Source organism: Budorcas taxicolor, chromosome 2 (genome assembly GCF_023091745.1).
Source record: "Budorcas taxicolor isolate Tak-1 chromosome 2, Takin1.1, whole genome shotgun sequence".
NCBI classification, from domain to species: domain Eukaryota; kingdom Metazoa; phylum Chordata; class Mammalia; order Artiodactyla; family Bovidae; genus Budorcas; species Budorcas taxicolor.
Window position 1 is genome coordinate 146,322,686 of NC_068911.1, and position 23,360 is coordinate 146,346,045.

General features: G+C 36.4%; 1 protein-coding gene and 1 non-coding gene across 2 annotated transcripts in view; one reads left to right on the plus strand and one right to left on the minus strand.

Annotated features, from left to right (window-relative positions):
* SPAG16 (sperm associated antigen 16) overlaps positions 1–23,360 on the plus strand; it is a 1,101,103-nt gene that overhangs the window by 471,388 nt on the left and 606,355 nt on the right. The window lies entirely within an intron of this gene.
* On the minus strand, positions 10,661–10,790 carry LOC128044076 (small nucleolar RNA SNORA11). Its single transcript, XR_008199054.1, has one exon. It is a non-coding gene; the product is annotated as a small nucleolar RNA SNORA11 (small nucleolar RNA).

The following is a 23,360-nucleotide window of genomic DNA, read 5'->3' on the forward strand; positions in this document are numbered from 1 at the left end:
ATTCCTATTCAGAATACTCTTAATATAAGGGAATTACTTGGATAATTTTCCTATTGTATTCTTAAAAACTCGCTGAATTTGAAATGAAAATTATTTTAATTACCATGACAGAAAAATCAATATATTATTTCTTTCCGGTAGTTTGTTTCATATAAGTTCATTTAAGAAGTGAAATTATATCAGATATAACATATGCACATTATACAGTTTTAGCATGTAAGTGGTAGCTCAAGTCATAATGGTAGCTCTATTTTATAAGCTTTATTTTAAAACAAAGTATCTAGTCTCTCTGCAAAGAGAAAAGGGTACTAAAAATAGATTCTTAGTTTTCTACCTGTTCTCTTTCCTAGTCTTTGTTCTTATGCCTTGTCTTTTCCATTACCTTTTGTTGATTATTTTATTTTTTAAATTAATTTATTTTAATTGGTGGCTAATTACTTTACAATATTGTGGTGTTTTTTGCCATATATTGACATGAATCAGTCATGGGTGTACATGTGTTCCCCATCCAGAACCTCTGTCCCCATCCCGAACCTCTGCCCCCATCCCATCCCACTGGGTTGTCCCAGTGCACCGGCCTTGAGTGCCCTGTTTCATGCATTGAACTTGGACTGGTGATCTATTTCACATATGGTAATATATATGTTTCAATGCTATTCTCTCAAATCATCCCACTCTCGTCTTCTCCCACAGAGTCCAAAAGTCTGTTCTTTATATCTGTGTCTCTTTTGCTGTCTTGCATATAGGGTCGTCACCATTTTTCTAAATTCCATATATATGCATTAATATACTGTATTGGTGTTTTTCTTTCTGACTTGCCTCACTCTGTATAAAAGACTCCAGTTTCATCCACTTCATTACAGCTGATTCAAATGATTATATTATTTTAATTTAAACTGTTTCCAAAATTCTTATCTCCAAAGACAGTTGTTGAGATGGGGGAAATAAAATTGTGGGACTGGGTAACTTTTTACAGAATATACTAAATGTTTCACAAGTTACATGGATACATTTTATTTAATACTTTTTAAAGCATTATCTCATTTAATTCTCACAGCATTCCTTGAAAACAAACAATAATATTATATGCCCTGAATCTTACAATGGAAGAAACAGATTTAGATTTGTAAACAAAATAGCACATGAGATTATAGTTAATAAGGGACTTACATTGAAACACGATTTCGAATTCTGTCTTAATGCAGTCTTAAATTTCATGTTTTGATTTCTCTGTAGGGATAAATGACATGAACCTAAAGCTTTAGATTATCCAAAATTCATTTAAATTTGGCTTTAGAATGTTTTCTGTTTGATCACTATTAAAATTAATGTGTAGTTTGAGTGTGCAGCAATTGAAGCTGAAAGATTAGTGGGATAATGAGAGCCTATAGGAATAAAATCCAGTGCATTTAAATGATAGTGAGCCCCCCTTAAGTATACTGTTGGAGATAATTGAGAGTTCATTCTAAAAGTCTAAAACAGTTCTGTCTGATGTGGTAGTTGTGAGACAGATCCTATAAATATTGCAGGTAATGAGATCCAATGATCAGCAATAATTAAAGATTCATATTAGCAGATTTTGGAAATTATTTTCAGGTGATTGGACTCAGATTAATGTTAAACATAAGCTGTTTACATAATAGTATATAAAAGTCTATAGTAATTAATCAATACATAAAATTGATACTAATACTACTAGTCATTTCTACAGATTTATGTTTATACATTGGAAAAGAACCTTATATTCTTATACTTTCAAATTTTCCTAGTTGTTATTAATAGATCCCTTATCTAAAAAGATGAAATTTCTACCTTCTGAAAATAGACATTCCTTTTATCATAAATTATATACAAACTCATACTTGCTCATTCCTGTTCACATTAATAAAACTACTGGTATAAGTAAATAAATGACATTTATAATCATTTATATATGTCTTCATATCTGGTTATATAAAAAATAGTTATTTTCAAAGCAATCATAAAAGAATATTAAACTATGAAATAAAGGAGTGAAGAAGAATCTGTGCCTGTTTTTTGTGGAGTAAAGGCTTTCTATAGTTCTTAATTTATGATTCTAAGAATCAGCTGACTTTGAGATGGTTATGCATTCTTTGGCAGAGCAAATCTGAAAGCTATCACTAATTCTGTCACTTATTCTCATTGTTTTCATTGTGCACTAAAAAAGATTAAAAGTACAAAACTATTCTGGAAGATTGACAGATTGTCTAGGCATATGCCACATTAGTTCCACAGTCAAATGTGTTTTGCACAACTCAAGGTACACATTGTTTTTCAGGGCAACAAAATAAGTCATACACCATTCCATCCTGTCCAAACAACCTTCTTTCAAGCCAGGAAGATGAAAGAACTAAAGGTCAGTTCCAAATACAGTAAGGTAAAGAAAATGAGGCCAGGTATGAGACAGTAGGAGAAAAGGAAGTTGAAAGAGCAAGATGGCAGGAACAGAGAGTCTGAGATGGAACCTTGAGATTGCCAAATTGCTGCTCTTAATCTCATCTACTTATGGTCCCTGAATTTAGGAGCAAATTTGGAAGGAGATGAACGTATTCTAAGCTTGGAAATAATTGAGCTTCTAATAGTGATTGTGGGAACCACATATTCAGTGTGAATAGTAATTTGCTTATTGGACAAGATTTGAGTTTGCTCTATTCATGTATAAAATCAGAGTGAAACATTTTATAAATGCCAAGTCACATTGTTATAAATTCCATATAAACCATAGGCATTTACATTTGGTCCTCCATATCCAGGGATATTCATGGATACAACCAACCATGAAATGAAAATATTTGGGGAAAAACTTCTAGAAAGTTTTAAAAATAAAAACTTGAATTTCTACATGCCAGCAGTTGTTTACCCAACATTTCCATTGTGCTAGGTTTTTATTTATTTATTTTTTATTGAAGTATATTTGACTTACAGCTTTGTGTTACTTTCAGGTGTAGAGCAAAGTGATTTAGTTATATATGAGTACACATATATATTATTTTTCAGATTCTTTTCCATTATAAGTTACTGACTTTACTTCCCTGTGCCATAAAATAGGTTCTTGCTGTTTATCTTTTTTTATGCATTCTAGTGTACGCTTGTTAATTTGAAACTCCTAAATTATCCCTCCCCCACTTTTCCCTTTGATAATCATGTTTGTTTTCAATGTTTGCGAGTCTGTTTTTGATTTTGTAAATAAGTTCATTAGTAACAAGTAATCTAGAGATGGCTTAAAGCATTTGGGGGGATGTGCATAGATTGTATACATATACAGTACCATTTACTATAAGGGTCTTGAACATCCATGGGCAGGGAGGGTTCTAGGACAGTCACCTGGGGAAAAGAGGGACTGCTATGCTTAATTAAGCATAGGTCATTTATAGGAAATTACCACTTTCTCATGTCATCAAAACACAAAAAAATGACTGAAAAGAATGTGAGGAAAGCCCACGTAGTTTGGTTTGCATTTTGCTTACGCTATAAGGAAAAGACTGAGGTATTTTCCCACTAATCTTCTCATACAGGAGCTTTTTAGCTAGTGCTTTTTAGGCGATGGTTTTGAGGACTTGGTCTTCATGATGAGAGATGATGGGGAGGAACGTTTTCGATCTTGGCAGAATCCTGACTGGCTCCTCAGTAGTGAGTATTAGACAGACATCAGGACAGGGGGAGGTCATTCAGACAAAAGGAGATGTACAAAAGTGTTCAGTTCAGTTCAGTTCAGTCGCTTAGTCGACTCTTTGCGACCCCACAAATCGCAGCACGCCAGGCCTCCCTGTCTATCACCAACTCCCGCAGTTCACTCAAACTCATGTCCGTGTGATGCCATCCAGCCATCTCATCCTCTGTTGTCCTCTTCTCCGCCTGCCCTCAATCCCTCCCAGCATCTGGGTCTTTTCCAATGAGTCAACTCTTCGCATGAGGTGGCCGAAGTATTGGAATTTCAGCTTTAGCATCAGTCCTTCCAATGAACACCCAGGGCTGATCTTTAGAATGGACCAGTTGGATCTCCTTGCAGTCCAAGGGACTCTCAAGAGTCTTCTCCAACACCACAGCTCAAAAGCATCAATTCTTTGGCACTCAGCTTCACAGTCCAACTCTCACATCCATACATGACCACAGGAAAAACCATAGCCTTGACTAGATGGACCTTTGTTGGCAAAGTAATGTCTCTGCTTTTTAATATGCTATCTAGATTGGTCATAACTTTCCTTCCAAGGAGTAAGCGTCACTCACAAAACCTTATTAACTATATTACTTGTGACTAACTCTCATCCAAGTTACAGAGAAATCAAAAATTCTTCTAAAAACTACCCCCAAATCATTTATATTTTCTAACATATATCAGCTTGCAGTTCAGTTTCTTGTCATGATCTGACTGTATAACTCATTAATTTTCTGAAATAAGCAACTATTCCTTTTTATCCAGACATGTTTTTAAAAAATAGCATTTTCTTTTGAGAAAAGCACCTACTTGGATTTTGGAAATAAAGACAATAATGAATATTTTTAATATTAGTCTAAAGAAATGAACATCTGATTCCCTGAGAAAATATTAAGCATACTCATTTTACAAAAGAAGTAAAAGTTTTAAGAGAAATAACATATATAAACTGTCTGTGATTGTTCAGAGTTTAATTTGTATGCTTTTCATTTGGTGAATTATTCATATGATTTTATTCTCTCTTTTTTAATCTTAATGCCTACTTTTCTCTATTTTTCATACCTCCCAGAAGAAGAGTAGATTAAAAATGCAGAAACAGAAGAAAACACCCAGATCATAACAATGTCTGTTTTCTCTTTACTATTCAAAATAATTGTTTTTAGAATAGACAGTTAAAACAAACAAACAAAAAACTAGCATATAGGAAGTAAAATTACTAGGAGAGATTAGAGAGTTCTGGGCAGCTATTTTAAGTGTTTTAATTGATTGTCTTTTGTTTCAAATAGATTTTAGTCTAGAGTACTAATACTTAGGACTCTTTTGTTTGCTGTTCTAAACATGTATCTATTAATAGCTATAAAGTTAATCTATCTCTATAAGTAGAAACAAGTGGATAATAGAAAATTTGAGGAAACCTTATAATTCCAACAAATGTAGGTTACCTGCAAGTTGGAAGATGGACTGATCACCTTTAATGATCACCTGTGACAGCCATATGGAAAGAAGTTCCCTTGGAATAAGGCAGGATGATAGATTGGATACAAATTACAGTTCTTAGGCAGAGTAGATCCGCCTTCTCCTGAAAGACAGTAATTTAAGATGATCCTACTAAAATGTAATGAGATGGTAATGAAGCATAGTAAATAAAAAGTGATACAAGATGTCTTACGACAAGAATTTGATGGTCTTATGTGCTAAGGGGCGGGGGGTGGTGCAAAGGTAAGAGTGAAGGAGAAAGATTTTACTTTTGAATTATAAGTCAAACCTCCCACTGTTTCAGTCTTTTCCAAGAGGCTACCTGTGTAGCCTGAAGAGATAGAAAAACCCTAAATAGTTGCAGAGGTCCAAACTGAGTGCCTAAAGTGCTCACTGTGTTTCTTGCAGCAGTTTTTAAATAAGAATTGTAGTCTCTTTTTCAGTGGTTCTTCCTACCTTCTTAATTTACAACTTTCTGCATCTTGGGATCAAAAAAGTCCTTGAGAGAAAACCATTGCTAAATATTGGGCTTATATCCCTGTGCCTTTCTTCTTTCCAGAATCCCTGCTGCCCAATTTTTGGTTTCTTTGGTAGCCATGAACTGCAATTCATTATTTATAAATATTTATTGATTATCTATTACATACCAAGTACCGGACTAGAAGCTAGGTAAGAATTGAAAACAAAAACAGATGTGGTCTTTGCCTTAATGCAATTTAAAATCTACTAGAAGACAGACATGATCAAGTAATTGCTTAAATACAAGCAGAACTGAAATTGAGATAAGTAAAAGGAACTACAAGGTGCTGCAAAACCATGTATTAGGTAAAACTGACTTTGCTACAGAGGTAGGAGATGGCACTTTAATTAAGAATGAGTAAGGGGAGGAGGAGAGTGAAGAGCATTCCTGGAAGAGGGGGCACAGGTTCTAAAACTGTGTGCCCCATGGAGAGAGTAAGAGATGGAGAGGTGACCTGTGTTCCTAAAACGAGATAGAACTTTGGGAAATTCAGTGTGTGATAGGTAAGATAATGCTGGAGGCCAGTTCATGCAGTGCCTTTTAAGCCAAGCTAGGAAGCTTTGTCTTCTTCATCCTCAGTGCAATAGAGGTTTTTGAAAGATTCCAAGCAAGGGGATAATACAATGAGAAATTTTTATTGGAAACAATGACCTGTATTTCATTAAGTATTATAATATCAGTTTTGCTATTGAGTCTAAAATTCAGAGAGATTATCAGATATTCATGATCATAGCCCACTCACACCTCTGTTTCTTGGCTTAGTGATCCTCTCTTTAACCCAAGTTGCTTTCTGTGAAATAAGAGCACACATGGAAAGGACTTAAAGGTAAACACTGTTGGTTCAGTTTGATGACCCCCGGAGAAGAGAGGTCAGTCTTGAGCTCTGTATTTTCAAACTAGAATAAAAAAGACCAGATTGGTGGATAAATTGATGTTATGGCATATGAGGAGTAGCTGAAGGAACTAGGTAACTTTCTACTAAAGAAGAGAAAGGTGAGTGGTTGGATCATGCCAATAATCTTCAGATATTAAAGAATACAAATTTACTCTACAGGGCTCCATAGAGCTAACCAAGGCCAGTGGGATTGATGTACAGGAAAGTACATTATAGGTTCTTAGAAGAATTCTCTGGGGATGGGTGTTGTCAAACTCCAGGACTGTAGTAGAATTTTTCTATTATGTAGAATATATGAGCAGAGCTTGATTGCTACTTGTGAATTGCATTACAGAAATATTTTCCTTGGAGCAGATAAATGAACCCTGTGGCACCTAATAGTTCTCCCAACTCAATTCTGTGATTCCCTGATATATGAATAATTAAATATAGTATTTTGAATTTAAAATAAAACTTTAATTTTTTAAATGAAAAAATAAACGGTTTAAAATAAAAAAGTATAAAAATATACTAAAATGTCTATAAGGCAAATAAATTTTCTCATATTTAAAATTACTCTTTAAAAATATGTCTTCATGTAAAATGACTTTTAAAAGCTGAGTTCTATGTTCTGTGGCAAATCAGACATACCAAGTTATACAAACAGGATTAATTCCTTGAGAAGCTTTCTTGAGAAACATTGATCATTAATTTAAAAAATTAGACATGCTAGAAATTGCTGTATATGCACAATAAATGGGGTTTTATTACCCAGTTTTTATGTCTAACTTGATCGTTGCTTTAAAATTGATGCTTCCTTTGTTAGAATAAGGCATTGCTAACGTGCTCAGCATGAAGCTAGTAATGTTTCAAAAAACTACAGAGAGCATTGTCCTGTTAAAAAACAAAAAAAACTATAAATGTTGAAGTTTTTCAAGTGAATGATACCTGCAATCTGGAGTGTTAATTTGTGATTGTTCACTGAGGCCTGTTTTACAACCTTGTTACCAGTAATGAATATACCTTTTGCTTCTGCCGCCAGATGGCAGAATTAGGCATTATTAGCTAGGAGTTTACAGTTAAAGTGCTTTCATATTTTTAGGTAATTGAATTAAATCAAAACAGACAATTTGAATGTTTTTAATAGCTCTTATGACAAGTTGGGTAATGGTAAGATGGAAAATATTAGCCAAGTGAGACTTCGGAATTAAATTCATTGTAATTTTTTAAGTATTCCCTTAGAATAGCAGCTATCTTTATTTAAAAAAAAAAGTTTCACAACGAATTTCCATGGACATGTTTTAATACATTGTGTAAAATTTTAATTATTTCTTTATAAATTGCTGTGTTGATATAAAGGCAGTCAGTGGACTTATAAATAGGGGTAAATTTTTAAGCATTATGCACCTGTAAAGGAAGAAATGTATAATATAGTTATTAAGACATTAATAGATGATTTAAAGGAAAATTTAGAAGTGTTGCAAATATGATTCAAACAAGTGCATGTATATTAATATAAAATTACCTGACAAACCTTAATAAGTTAAAAAGATATTAAAATTAACTTATCTAGATCCTATTACAAAAGGATACATAACTTCTCTGATAAATAGCAAATGCTGTGGCTTATCAAGGGATGTTTTTAAGGATCAGGAGGCATCAACTTGTTTTCAATATCAATTTACATTTTTCATATGCATTCACATTTTCTGAAAAATTCTGCTTCCTTGTGTCCTATTAACTCTTCAGTCCTCCATATCTGACTTATCATCCTACCCATGATAAAGGAAATATTCATATCTTGTAAGTTTATCTAGCTAGAGTCATGTATAAGGACAGTTTCTTTGCCACCCAACAGATTTGTTTTGATTTTAAACTCACAGTAGTAAGTGATGAAGCTGACTGTGCTTTCCTTCTGAAAACATGTTGTTTCCTTGCCTTGCATAATACCACACTGCTCCATATCCCATTTTATATTCCCTTTTATTTTAGTCTCTTTGGTGGGACGGGCTTCTCGTCCTTTACACTACCTGCAGATGTCAGAGACAGAACAATTTGTTTTCTCTCTCAACAACATTTCTTTATATGATGTCATTCATTCTTTCACCTCCAAATGTTACCTCTGTGGTGAAGTCTCCCAGACACCTAGCCCATTTATCTCCATTGACCTCCAGGCTCATATCAATTTCCTCCTTGAAATGATTCTCTTTTATTCTAGTATTGATACATTTCCTCTTTGGATGTCGCTGACTTTATGTAGAGGCTAGATTAATTTTCCTGCATAGCCTTCTACTTTGTGGTAAAAATGTAAAAAAAATACGCTACCATAAAAACCACAACCTACATTTTTATCACAAGTTAAAACAAAAGATGACTGTACACTAGAGTGTACAGTTGTGAATTATCACAACTCTCCTTCAGATGTAGGATATTTTTATGAGATAAATTTGTGATTTTATTAGCCAGTATAAATTAACTACAGTGACCTGTAAACTTTTTAGATCTAAAAAATTTATTTTCCATCACAGTTCCACAAACACACATACATAATGCATTGTTGTCATTTAGTCAATAAATCATGTCCAACTCTATTGCGACCCCAAGGAATATAGCTTGCCAGGCCCCTCTGTCCATGGGATTTCCCAGGCAAGAATACTATAGTGAGTTGCTGCTTCCTTCTCCTGGGTATCTTCCCAACCCAGGGATAGAAACCGTGTTTCCTGCTTGGCAGGCAGATTCCTTCCCACTGAGCCACCAGGGAAGCCATATTGGGCTCCAAAATCACTGTAGATGGTGATTGGACCATTAAATTAAAAGACACTTACTCCTTGGAAGGAAAGTTATGACCAACCCAGACAGCATATTAAAAAGCAGAGATGTTACTTTGCCAACAAAGGTCCGTCTAGTCGAGGCTATGGTTTTTCCAGTGGTCATGTATGGATGTGAGAGTTGGACTATAAAGAAAGCTGAGCGCTGAAGAATTGATGCTTTTTTTGAACTGTGGTGTTGGAGAAGACTGTTGAGAATCCCTTGGACAGCAAGGAGATCCAACTGGACCATTCTAAAGGAGATCAGTCCTGGGTGTTCATTGGAAGGACTGATGCTGAAGCTGAAACTCCAATACTTTGGCCACCTCATGCGAAGAGTTGACTCATTGGAAAAGACCCTGATGCTGGGAGGGATTGGGGGCAGGAGGAGAAGGGGACGACCAAGGATGAGACGGCTGGATGGCATCATGGACTCGATGGACATGAGTCTGAGTGAACTCCGGGAGTTGGTGATGGACAGGGAGGCCAGGCGTGCTGTGATTCATGGGGTCACAAAGAGTCAGAGATGACTGAACAACTGAACTGAACTTAACTGAACTGAAACATATATAAAAATGAAACAAAATTTTCACCAAAAACATACCTTGAGTGTTAATTTTTTTGAAACCTTTTTTTTTTTTTTAAGCAGTCTTAGGTATACAACAAATTTGATAGGAAAGTACAGAAATTCCCCCATGTACCCCCTCCCGTTACATATATAGCCATTATCAGCAAAGTGGTACCTTTTTAAAAAAGCCAAAAATGAACTACATTGACACATTATAATCACCAAGGTGCCCAGTTCATCTCAGGGTCCACTTTAATGAAGTGAATAGTGTTGTACATTCCATGTATTTGGACAGAAGTATAATGACATATAGCCTTCCCTGATGGCTCTGATGATAAAGAATCTGCCTGCAATGCAGGAGACCTGGGTTCAATCCCTGTGTCGAGATGGATATAATGACATGTATCCATCATTATAATGTCATTTAAAATATTTTCACTGCTCATAAAAATTCTGTACTCTGTATTCCTCTCCCCATGAACCTCTGGCTACTGTTAATCTTTTTACTGTCTACATAATTTTGCCTTTTCCAAAATGGCATATAGTTGGAATCTATTTTTAATTTTTTTCTCTCTCCTTGAAAAGAGAGGTTCAAAGCCCTTATAGGACCACTTATGGCCCACCAAAACCAAACAGACTCTAGGTGGCAAGCTTCCCCCTGAATACTGTAGCTTTTCTTCCAGTATCGAGTCCTGTCCCACTGGTCCTGCCCAGCAGCCATGTAGAGGTACAAGGGGACACATGTTGGATAGTTATTCATAGAAAGGTCATACATTTTGTGCTCCTTGTCACAATGAACCCAGATTCCTGTCAGCTGTGTTATAAGCAGATGAGCCATTTCTTCAGGCCCCCTTCTGTGAGCACACCCCACAGAACTAAGATATTAATAAAGGATTTTGAAAGTTTATTTCTGTATAGAGCAGAAGTAGCCGTACAACTGAGGTATGATTTAATTTACCAGTTAGACGATTCAGGGCTTAAATGTAAACTTGAGCTAGTGCATGCACACTTGTCGTGTCTAACTCTTTGTGACCCCATGGACTGTAGCCTACCAGGCTCCTCTGTGGGATTTTCTAGGCAAGAACACTGGAGTAGGTTGCCATTTCCTACCCAGGGATCTTCCCAACCCAGGGATTGAGCCTTTGTCTCTTGACTCTCCTGCATTAGGTGCATGGGTTCTTTATCACTGCAGTCACCCCAGTGCATGTTAATTCATACAAGTGTTAATTCATAAATTTTTAAAAGTAGGGATTCTTAGTTTATACTGGTTGTTTTTTATATCAAAATACCTGTCAACTTCTCCCACCTAGTAGAGATTTCAGTATCTGCAAAACAGCTCAAAGATACTGACAAACCTAGACAGCATATTAAAAAGCAGAGACATTACTTTACCAACAAAGGTCTGTCTAGTTAAAGCTATGGTTTTTCCAGTATCATGTGAGAGTTGGACCATAAAGAAAGCAGAGTGCTGAAAAACTGATGTTTTTGAACTGTGGTGCTGGAGAAGACTCTTGCATCAATCCTTAAGGAATCCTAAAGGAAATCAGTCCTGAATATTCATTGGAAGGACTGCTGTTGAAACTTCAATACTTTGGCCACCTGATGCGAAGAACTGACTCATTTGAAAAGACCCAGATGCTGGGAAAGATTGAGGGCAGGAGGAGAAGAGGATGACAGAGGATGAGATGGTTGGATAGCATCACAAACTCTATGGACATAAGTTTGAGTAGGCTCTGGGAATTGGTGATGCACAGGGAAGCCTGGTGTGCTGCGGTCCATGGGGTTGTAAAGAGTCTGACACGACTGAGCGAATGAGCTGAACTGAATGTACGGGGAGCCAGAACCTGCCCCAAGGCTGCATTTTTGTTTCTTTTGACTGTTCCTCCATTGTCTTTCAGCATCCTCTACCTTCCCTAATTAGCAACTTTTTGAACCTGCTTCTTGGTACTCAAGGAAGATCTTGGAGGCTGAAAGAAGCCTATTTCCTGTAATCAAAGAAATGGAAGATACAGAAAGGCTGTTGTGTCCAGGAGCCCCACAGGGTCATGCTTGGTTTCAGCTTCAGGTATTTGGATATTGGCTTCAGATATTTTGATTGTGTAACTGGTTGAGAGTCACAGATAATATCTGTTCCACTGTTAGTAGGAATGTGAAGGTGCTGATACTTCAAAGTTGCTCTCAGTGTCTTATTGTTCAGAAGTACATTTCTGTTCTGGAACAGTGAGCAGGGTCCTGTAGGCTTCCCAGGTGGCTCAGTGGTAAAGAATTCGCAGGCCAGCACAGGAGAGGCAGGAGACTGTTTGATCCTAGGTCAGGAGGATCCCTTGGAGGAGGAAGTGGAAACCCATTCCAGTATTCTTGCTGGGAAATCTCATGCACAGAGGAGCCTGTTAGGCTACAGTCTGTGGGGTCTCAAGGAGTTGAACATGACTTAGTGACTGAGCCCAGTGATGAGTAAGGATTACTGTGAGGATTGTGGAGTAGCGTTCGGCCCTCCTTTTGGTCCTGGCTTGTGTATAATGTGGAGAACAAGAGAGAATTAGTGATAAACTTAGGCCATTCTGGAAATCTTGTTTTCTTACTGACTTTTATTAGCTATGAAAAGGAAGCAATAGTTAATGCATATACTTTTAAGAAGAATTCAAATGTATTATTATTTAATTTTTACACTTTTCTGCTTATTTTTAAGCAAAGACTTCTTTCCTGGATTAATAGTGTAAATGTTAGGGCTTGTCACTCAATATACCTCTTGGGAATACAAAATCTTTTTTATTGACTAAGGACTATAATTAAGGTACATGTTTTCTAAAAAGCCAGCAATTATGCTCCATAATAAACATATGGTACTGTTAGCTGTGAAGACAAACCAGGGCACGATGCGGGTTTGCTTTCCTTTCTCTTGCCCTCCAGTTTACATCCTTATAAACCTCTTAAACACCCTGTGCCTGTGTGTGCATGTGTGCTTCTGCACGCAATATGGTCATGACAGTGCAAGAGTGGTAGGCTCTCAGTGCAGCGGAGGACCAGTGCTCTCATTTGATGGCAAGCTGGGAGTTTTCCTCTTTGGTTTCTCTTCTCCATTCCTTCCCATCTTTTCTTCTATACCCCAGCACACTTCACTCCTGAAAAGAAAAGAGATGAGATGAAAAGTGTAAAAGTGTAGCTAGAAAAAGAACAAAAGGCAGATGTGCCCCCTGACTTCTGAGAAGGAAATGCAGTCTACCAAGTTGTGGCATTTGGTCAGGCAGGTGATTGAGGCCTGAGATGATTTTATACTGATGACAGATAAAATGTTTATTTTTTGTTTCTGTTGTTTAGTCACTGAGTTGTGTCCGACTCTTTGTGACCCCATGGACTGCAGCACTCTAGACTTTCCTATCCTTCACTATCTCCTGGAGTTTGCTCAAACTCATGTCCATTGAGGTTATGACGCCTATAATCCTAACATAAAATGAGCTGTGACTATCAGTAAAATTGCTAATGAATGGCTTTAGCATGGTAGGCCACTGGAAAAAGTCAATGGCCTCCCTACTTGACCTCCCTAGGGAGTAGGGATGGGCCCATCCTGGAAACTGTATGGAGGTGGCTGGATAGCATGGGTTGACTGCTGCAGGCTGCTTGAAGAAGTTCAGGCAAGTAGAAAGAACACAGAAAGAGAAAATACATAATCATGATTTCAGGGTTAGGGGCAATTCAACAAAAGCTAAGGAGTGGGTATAATAGCAGGAATCAGCAGCACCGCAAAGCTGAGATAGGGACAAAAAAGGGGGGGGTTCAGAGTCACATAATGAGAAGAACTACAGTCCTTTACTTGCTTAAAGTGAGTCACGAAGAGAGAGGCCAAGAGACAGGAACAAGTGTCCAGTCACTTGAGAAATACCCATTTGCTAGAACTGGGACTTTGGAGAAGGCAATGGCACCCCACTCCAGTACTCTTGCCTGGAAAATCCCATGGACAGAGCAGCCTGGAAGGCTGCAGTCCATGGAGTCGCTGAGGGTCGGACACGACTGAGTGATTTCACATTCACTGTTCACTGTCATGCATTGGAGAAGGAAATGGCAACCCACTCCAGTGTTCTTGCCCGAAGAATCCCAGAGATGGGGGAGCCTGGTGGGCTGCCATCTATGGAGTCGCACAGAGTCGGACACGACTGAAGTGACTTAGCAGCAGCAGCAGAACTGGGACTTAGGAGCAGAGCGACGTTGTAAGAGCCGTGTATGCTGAACTGCCTGTGCAAGTAAAGCCAGGGCTGGGCTACAAAGATATTTGTCTCTGACCTGATAGCAGAACCAAATCTGCAGCTGGGGACTAAGAGACTCAACTCTGGGTAATGGACAAAGAACAGGAAACCTAGTACATTGTTACAACCAGAACATATTTTAAAAAGTAATTAGAATTGAATTTGAGAGAATTGTGATTCTTTCAGCTATTGTACAGTAATTACCTAGGAGCAGGAGTGTGCTTGTTTTGGGAAACAAGGTGCAGAGGAGTATAGAGAATTGGTTCTGGGGAAAAAAGAACCACATTTTTTACCTCAGAATATACTAAAAGTTTTATCTCTCCTAACATCTGTAATATTTGATATCCAAATATTTTAATGCTGCTTAACCTAATAGAGAACATTTGATTGATTAATCCATTTGTTAATATAGCAGTTATTATCATCTTGCCCTTTAATTCATGTAACAAGGGAAAAGCTATCTCACCTTTAGGAAACTGGGATGAGTATTTAAAAAAAAAAAAACCTGTTTTGTCTCCTTGTCTTGACACACTGTTTCTTATGTTATTAACATTTAAAAAATTTCAAATAACATAATATAAAAGTTTATGAGTTGTATATGTTTATAAAAAGAAAATAGGATTTTAAAAGATTGAGGAACTATCAATCTACAGTTTCTCATTTGATAAGCAAAAAAAATTAAAATTTAAAACTGTAAGAGGTTATAAAATTGACTCTCTTTCATGATTTAAACATTTTTTTGAGAAGTTCTCCTTTACCTTAAAAAGAGAAAACCCATGACAAAGTCACTAATGATAAGAACAAGTGAGATAAACTACAAAATCATAGCATTTTGTCTGCTCACGAGAGAACAAATGTTACAGGAAATCAGGTGAACTAAATTCCAAAAGGTGACAGAACCTTCAAAGAGAGACAAGGCACACAAATGATATCACCTTTAGCAGAGCAAGGAACGAAAATATGAAAACTGCACAAGTAGGGAAGAAGTAAGGAACGAAAACTTCAATGAGTTCTTAAAGGTCAAATGTCGGCCAGTACAGCAGACTAGAATCCCAAGGAGTCCCACATCCAAGGGGAAGCAACCAATCTTTTCCATAGATTTCTATCCTGTGCTCACCAGAAAGATTTGGGCTGGGCAGGACATCTGAGAGAGCTCTCTTCAACAGTGCATAGACAAAAATCTCCATCTACTTTCCACACTTAAATCTCATTGCAGCAAAAGCCATCTGCTGCTGGAGAAATGGTAGGCAAACCACCTGAACCCTTTTCATAGGCAAAACCAAGTTCAAAGTGCGTTAGTCATTCAGTCATGTCTGACTCTTGGTGACCGCAGACTGTAGCCCACCAGGCTCCTCCGTCCATGGAATTCTCCAGGCAGAAATACTGGAATGAGTAGCCATTTCCTTATCCAGGGGATCTTCCTGACCCAGGGATTCTTTACCATCTGAGCCACTAGAGAATACTTTCATAAGCAAAGCTCGGCTGTAAATGGGGGACAGATCAAAGTAAGTTATTTACCCTTAGAGAGGAATGAGAAATGAGTTCACTTCCCGATTCTTGTGCTGATAAAAGGCAGAGGTTTGTGCCACTGGAGATGTGCAGGAAGCTTGCTTATCTGATAGTCCCCAAAGATACAGAACGTAATTTAGCTGCCATCAAGTGGAAGGGCAGAAGTTCTGAGAAAGCCAAAACCTGGAGCACATATGTATAGGCTTGCCTAAGACTGAGGCTGGACCAGGAAAGCTATGAGCTTTGGATCAAGTAACATGCAGCATACAACTGTCTACTGCTGAAGGTGGAGCAAGACCATGGAGAGAATCTCCCTCTGTGTGGCACAGTGAAGCAAAAATACTGGGAAACACTCTTGGGTATATCAGACCTAACAATCAATACAGGAAGCAGCAGTACACCACCAGAGGAATTCAGATCTCTGTGATGAAGTGAAGGTTGATTACAGCAACAACAAAACTTACACATTAGACTGACATTAAGGACCTGACTGAAGAACTGCATTCATCTCTGTTTGTAAACACTGTTTATGTCAGGCTCTATTTGCAGTAACCCATGTGCCTGGGGTTGCACAGAGTCGGACACGACTGAAGCGACTTAGCATAGCATAGCATAGCATAGCATAGCATGTGCCTTCAAAAATTACAAAACACCAAAGAAAAAAAAAAGCCGAAAAAACCCTTATCAAAAGATAAAGTAGTAATAGTTTTTTATATTTTTTATTTTTTAAATTATGAAAACATGATAATACGTTTATAGGAGATTTGGAAAATACAAAACAAAGTTAGATGTAGTTCCACTATGTATTAAAATTGTTCAGTTTAAATAGGTAAATTAAGATTTTTAGTTGGAGTTTCAATATCAAGCTCTCAGAAATTAATAGAATAAATGTGCAGAGAAGTAGAAGAACATAGTTGGCCTGAAAAGCATTATGAACCAATTTGACATAATTAAGATTTATGCGATTTTCACACAACAGTAGGATACAAATTCTATTCAAGTTCCATAGGCTATAAACTAGGAGACACTGGAACATATCCAGAGACAAAAGACCAGGTGCAGAAATTTCATGGTCTAAAGGTATTGAAATCATTCAGAATCTGTTCTCTTATTACTGTGGAATTATGTTAGAGATCAATATCAAAAGATATTTGAAAATGACCCTCGTATCTTCAAGTGCAGTGTCACATTTACCAAGAGAGATCTTTGACTTAGCAAAATTAGCCATTGAAAGCCTCAATAATGTTAGAAGATTGAAAAATTATCATTATGTAGTGGCCTGCTTTATCTCTTTTCACAGCCTTTGTTTTAAAGTCTATTTTATTGGATATGAGTATTGCCACTCCTGCTTTCTTTTGGTCTCTATTTGCGTGGTATATCTTTTTCCAGCCCTTCACTTTCAGTCTGTATGCATCCCTTGTTTTGAGGTGGGTCTCTTGTAAGCAGCATATAGAGGGGTCTTGTTTTTGTATCCATTCAGCCAATCTTTGTCTTTTGGTTGGGGCAGTCAACCCATTTACGTTTAAGGTAATTATTGATAAGTATGATCCCGTTACCATTTACTTTATTGTTTTGGGTTCGGGTTTATACACCCTTTTTGTGTTTCCTGTCTAGAGAGTATCTTTTAGAATTTGTTGGAGAGATCTAAATGTAAGACCAGAAACTATAAAACTTCTAGAGGAGAACATAGGCAAAACACTCTCCGACATAAATCACAGCAGGATCCTCTATGATCCACCTCCCAGAATTCTGGAAATGAAAGCAAAAATAAACAAATGGGATCTAATTAAAATCAAAAGCTTCTGCACAACAAAGGAAAATATAAGCAAGGTGAAAAGACAGCCTTCTGAATGGGAGAAAATAATAGCAAATGAAACAATTGACAAATAACTAATCTCAAAAATATACAAGCAACTTATGCAACTCAATTCCAGAAAAATAAATGACCCAATCAAAAAATGGGCCAAAGAACTAAATTGACATTTCTCCAAAGAAGACATACGGATGGCTAATAAACACATGAAAAGATGCTCAACATCACTCATTATTAGAGAAATGCAAATCAAAACCACAATGAGGTACCACTTCACACCAGTCAGAATGTCTGCGATCCAAAAATCTGCAAGCAATAAATGCTGGAGAGGGTGTGGAGAAAAGGGAACCCTCCTACACTGTTGGTGGGAATGCAAACTAGTACAGCCACTATGGAGAACAGTGTGGAGATTCCTTAAAAAATTGCAAATAGAACTCCCTTATGACCCAGCAATCCCACTGCTGGGCATACACACCGAGGAAACCAGAATTGAAAGAGACACATGTACCCCAATGTTCATCGCAGCACTGTTTATAATAGCCAGGACATGGAAACAACCTAGATGTCTATCAGCAGATGAATCGATAAGAAAGCAGTGGTACATATTCACAATGGAGTATTACTCAGCCGTTAAAAAGAATACATTTGAATCAGTTCTCGTGAGATGGATGAAACTGGAGCCGATTATACAGAGTGAAGTAAGCCAGAAAGAAAAACACCAGTACAGTATACTAACACATATATATGGAATTTAGAAAGATGGCAATGATGACCCTGTATGCAAGACAGCAAAAAAGACACAGATGTGTATAGTGGACTTTTGGACTCAGAGGGAGAGGGAGAGGGTGGGATGATTTGGGAGAATGGCATTGTAACATGTATACTATCATGTAAGAATCAAATCACCAGGCTATGTCTGATGCAGGATACAGCATGCTTGGGGCTGGTGCACAAGGATGACCCGGAGGGTTGTTGTGGGGAGGGAGGTAGGAGGGGGGTTCATGTTTGGGAACGCATGTACACCCGTGGTGGATTCATGTCAATGTATGGCAAAACCAATACAGTATTATAAAGTAAAATAAAGTAAAAATAAAACATTAAAAAAAAAAGAAGTTTCAGTTTCAATTTTTTTAAAATCACTAAGATAATAAACTTTCTAGACTTTTAGCACTAATAATAGATGCCAAAATACATGGAGCTACATCAAAAATTTAAGTGATTATAAATTAGAAATATAGCTTTCTATTCATACCAAGTCAAACAAGTAGAATAAAAATGTCATATTTAGCTAGGCAAAACTTCATGTTTTCTAGAATATACATATTGCTTATATCTCTATATATGTTTACAAAAGCTTTTCTACTATGCTTGGTAGACTTGAGAAAGAACATTACTAAAAAAGGAGAAATTGGAAAACAAGCTAAATGAAATGTGGTATTTAATATGAAATAGAAAAAGTTAAACTATATAAAAGTACAAGATCATCATATAGTCCAGTTGTTTTTAGATATGGCTGCTCATTAGAAACACATCTGGAGCTTTGGAGGAAAAAAAAGCAACCAAAAAAACAATACTTGGGCTTTTTTTTTTTTTTTTTCAGAACATTCCAAGATAATTTTGATATGCATTTGGATTTTTAAAAATGATTACAAGTTTTTCTATTAAATGGTAGTTTTAGTGATATAGAATTATATAGAATTCCATTGTTTTCAGTTGACCAAAATCGTGATGCAATTATTATATTAAGCATAAATCACTATAATAGAAGACATTTATCACTTCTCATAATCAATAGACAAAAAATAAAAGATCATTACAGTTGCAAGCCATAATGAAAGCATGATTAACCTAACAATATGAAATAATTACATACAGTTTGGGGAATTAAGTAAAGTGATCTGGTAAGTGGAAGTGTATACATGCAGATGTTTTTATCTGTCTAGCCTGTCTGTGTCTTTTGGTTTGTGCATTTAATCCATTTACATTTAAGGTAATTATTGATATGTATGCAGTTGATGGCATCACAAAAGAGTCAGCACAACTTAGCCACTACACAACAAATGATCCTATTACCATTTTCTTAATTGTTTTGGGTTTATTTTGTGTAGATCTTTTCCTTCTCTTGTGTTTCCTGCTTAGAGAAATTCCTTTGGCATTTTTTGTGAAACTGGCTTGGTGGTACTGAATTCTCTTAACTTTTGCTTATATGTAAAACTTTTGATTTCTCTGTCAAATGTGAGAGCCTTGATGGTATTCTTGGTTGTAGGTTCTTCTCTTTCATCACTAAATATATCATGCCATTCCTTTTTGGCTTGTAGAGTTTCTGTTGAGAAATCAGCTGATAACCTTATGGGAGTTTCCTTGTATGTTCTTTGTCATTTTTCCCTTGTTATTTTTAATATTTTATCTTTGTCTTTAATTTCTGTCAGTTTGATTATGTGTGTCAGTGTGTTCTTCATTGGGTTTATCCTGCCTGGGACTCTCCTAGAGGTGGTTGACAGTTAACAATTTCCTTTCCCATGTTAGTAACAATACTTTTATATGCAGAGATGGCACAAGTGATAGAACTGTCAGCAGACAGGTACTTTAAAGTCAATTATGTTGATTGTTATGTTAAAGGACATACTGTAAAATATGGAAATTATGCAATTACTGTATTATGTATTTGTATATATACATATGTATATATGTAATTATGTATGACTGTAAATACTGGAAATTCTGCATTGAAAAGATGGGGGAATTTTAGTAGAGAGAAAGAAATCTTAAAAAAAAAGTCAGTTGGAAATGCTGCGTATAAAAAGCATGTCTAAGGCAAAGAGCTGTTTATATGGGTTTATCTGCAGGCTAGACACAAGAAGAAAGCATTGGTGATCTTAAATATAGGTCAGTAGAAATTATCCAAACTGATAAAAGAAAAAAAGGGATGGAAAGACAAAAAAGAAATTTAATATCCAAAAGCCAGGAGGTGATATTAAGTACACAAACATATAAGCTCAGAGAAGGCAATGGCACCCCACTCCAGTACTCTTGCCTGGAAAATCCCATGGATGGAGGAGCCTGGTAGGGTGCAGTCCATGGGGTCGCTAGGAGTAGGACACGACTGAGCGACTTCACTTTCACTTTTCACTTTCATGCATTGGAGAAGGAAATGGCAAGCCACTCCAGTGTTTTTGCCTGGAGAATCCCAGGGATGGGGGAGCCTGGTGGGCTGCCGTCTCTGGGGTCACACAGAGTCGGACATGACTGAAGTGACTTAGCAGCAGCAGCAACATAGAAGCTATTGGAATACTAGGAAGAGAAACTAGAACAGGAACTAATATGACTTTTGGCCAAAAAGAAGGAGCGGATTACACAAATGATAGTGGATGTCAAAAATGGAGAACATCAAAAGACAATGGGAAACATCTTTAAAATATTGAGAGAAAGCAAAAGCAAAAAAACTAAACAAATAACCCTACTAACCCAGATTTCTTTACTTAGCAAATAATGTTTTAAAAATAAAGATGTAAAAGGGACTTTTTCAGAAAAAAATAATTTGATCCCACCAGACCTATACTACAAGAAATGTAAAATAAGCTTCTTTAGGAAGAAGTAAAATGATACTGGAAATGTGTATCTAGACACAAAGCAATGAAGGGGAGCAGATATGGTAAATATAAATACCATTTTCTCATTTTAATATATTTAAAATATTACTTACACTTAAAGCAAAAAATAGTAATACTTTATTTAAATTTTATAATATAAAATGTTACCAAAATTAGTACAAGGGATGGGAACGAGGGACATAGAAGTCTGGTTGTTAGGTTTTTACTGTAAACATGAAGTTATATCAGAAAATATAGATTAGATTTATACTCTAATCACTGTAGGAAGAACTAATGAAGATGTGATGGTATACTAAGACAATAGTGAAGATGAAGTGGAATTAAAAAAAATCAAACTAATATCTTGATAAAGGTGTTAACAACTATAGGAGTAAACACAATACAATTTATAAATATATCAAATTAATAGATTGCATACTTTAAAATTACATAATATCATATATCAACTACATCTCACACAAAAAAAAAAGCCTAGAGGGAGAATGGAAAAGAGAAAGCAACAAAGAATGAACAGGACAAATAAAAAATAGTAGGATAGTAGATTAAACCCAATTATATCACTTGATACATTCAATATAATTTACCTAAAACGTCAGTTATCAGATGATATTTTTTTTGAAAAACCTACTCATTCATATTCTTTCTATTAGATATCACTTTAAGATATAAAAATGCAGATTGGCTAGAAGCTAAAATATCAGAAAGCATATTCCATAAACAATAGTTATAAGAAAACTAAAATGGCTTCTCCAGAGTCTGTTTTCCCAAAAACATGTTTTCTCAAATGGAATTTATTTTTCTAAGTATGATATTTGTATTAAGTTGGAATAAATTAGTATTAAAATTGATAAATTATGACAAATGATTAATGCTACTGTCTGCTTGGCATCTAGGAAACATTTATGCCAATATCCAGAACACATTATTTTATATCTTTTTGTAATGGAAAGATAGTACTCACACACATCTCTTAGGTACATAATTAGTAAGATATATTGGTAAGACCTCCAGAGCCACTTTACTTTGACAATGCATGCTGAAAATGATTCAGATTAAAAATCTGCATATTTTTATATTTTGTCATTCAGAAAATGTTATCAGTGACCTTATATTGAATGCAGTTGACAGTGTTTCATTGCTACGTCCAATATTACTGTAATAAATGCTCTAAAAATGTGCATTGAGAGGCTAATTTGTGTGCCAAGAAGAATCAGGAGTCAAACAGTGACCTACAAGGATTGGCTCCCCTTAGGAAAATTTGCCTGGGTCTTGGGTGAAAGATCTCACAAAACCTGATATTCAAAAAAGGCAAACTTAAAAATTAGAAAAAAAAAATAGTTTGTATATTTAATAGGTAAAAATATGCCTGCTGCTGCTAAGTTGCTTCAGTCGTGTCCGACTCTGTGTGACCCCACAGACGGCAGCCCACCAGGCTCCCCTGTCCCTGGGACTCTCCAGGCAAGAACACTGGAGTGGGTTGCCATTTCCTTCTCCAGTTCATGAAAGTGAAAAGTGAAAGTGAAGTCGCTCAGTCATGTCCGACTCAGTGATCCCATGGACTACAGCCTACCAGGCTCCTCCGTCCATGGGATCTTCCAGACAAGAGTACTGGAGTGGGGAAAAATATGCCATGCCTCCATAATTCTGCAAAAATAACTTATGAAATAATTTTTATAAGAAAGAAAGGAAGAAAGTGAAGTTGCTCAGTCGTGTCCGACTCTTTGCGACACCATGGACTGTAGCCTATCAGGCTTCTCCATCCATGGGATATTCCAGGCAAGAGTGGTGAAGTGGGTTGCCGTTTCCTTCTCCAGCAGATCTTCCTGACACAGGAATCAAACCTGGGTCTCCTGCATTGCAGGCAGACGCTTTACCCTCTGAGCCAATCTTTTACTCAAAAATGTCAACTTAATACCTTACATAGTCTCTGTATTTCTCTCTATATATATGTACATATACACACATAGATATATTATAACATGCATATACTGTAAATTGGCTTCCATAGTTAAAGTTTATTTTTACAAAAAACAGGAAAAATTTAAGGACTGGAATATATAGTAAAGAAGTTAGTCATATACAATGATGTTGACTTACGTGCAGCCAGAAATGTTCCAGATGTCATATGGAGGCAGATATAAATGAGCATATGTGAATGAATGAATGTGTACAGTTATCCTTCTGTATAATTATCCTCTTAAAAATTATTGGTTATATTTTATGTTTCAGAGAATTTTAAAAAATTAATGTGGTGAATTTCTTTAT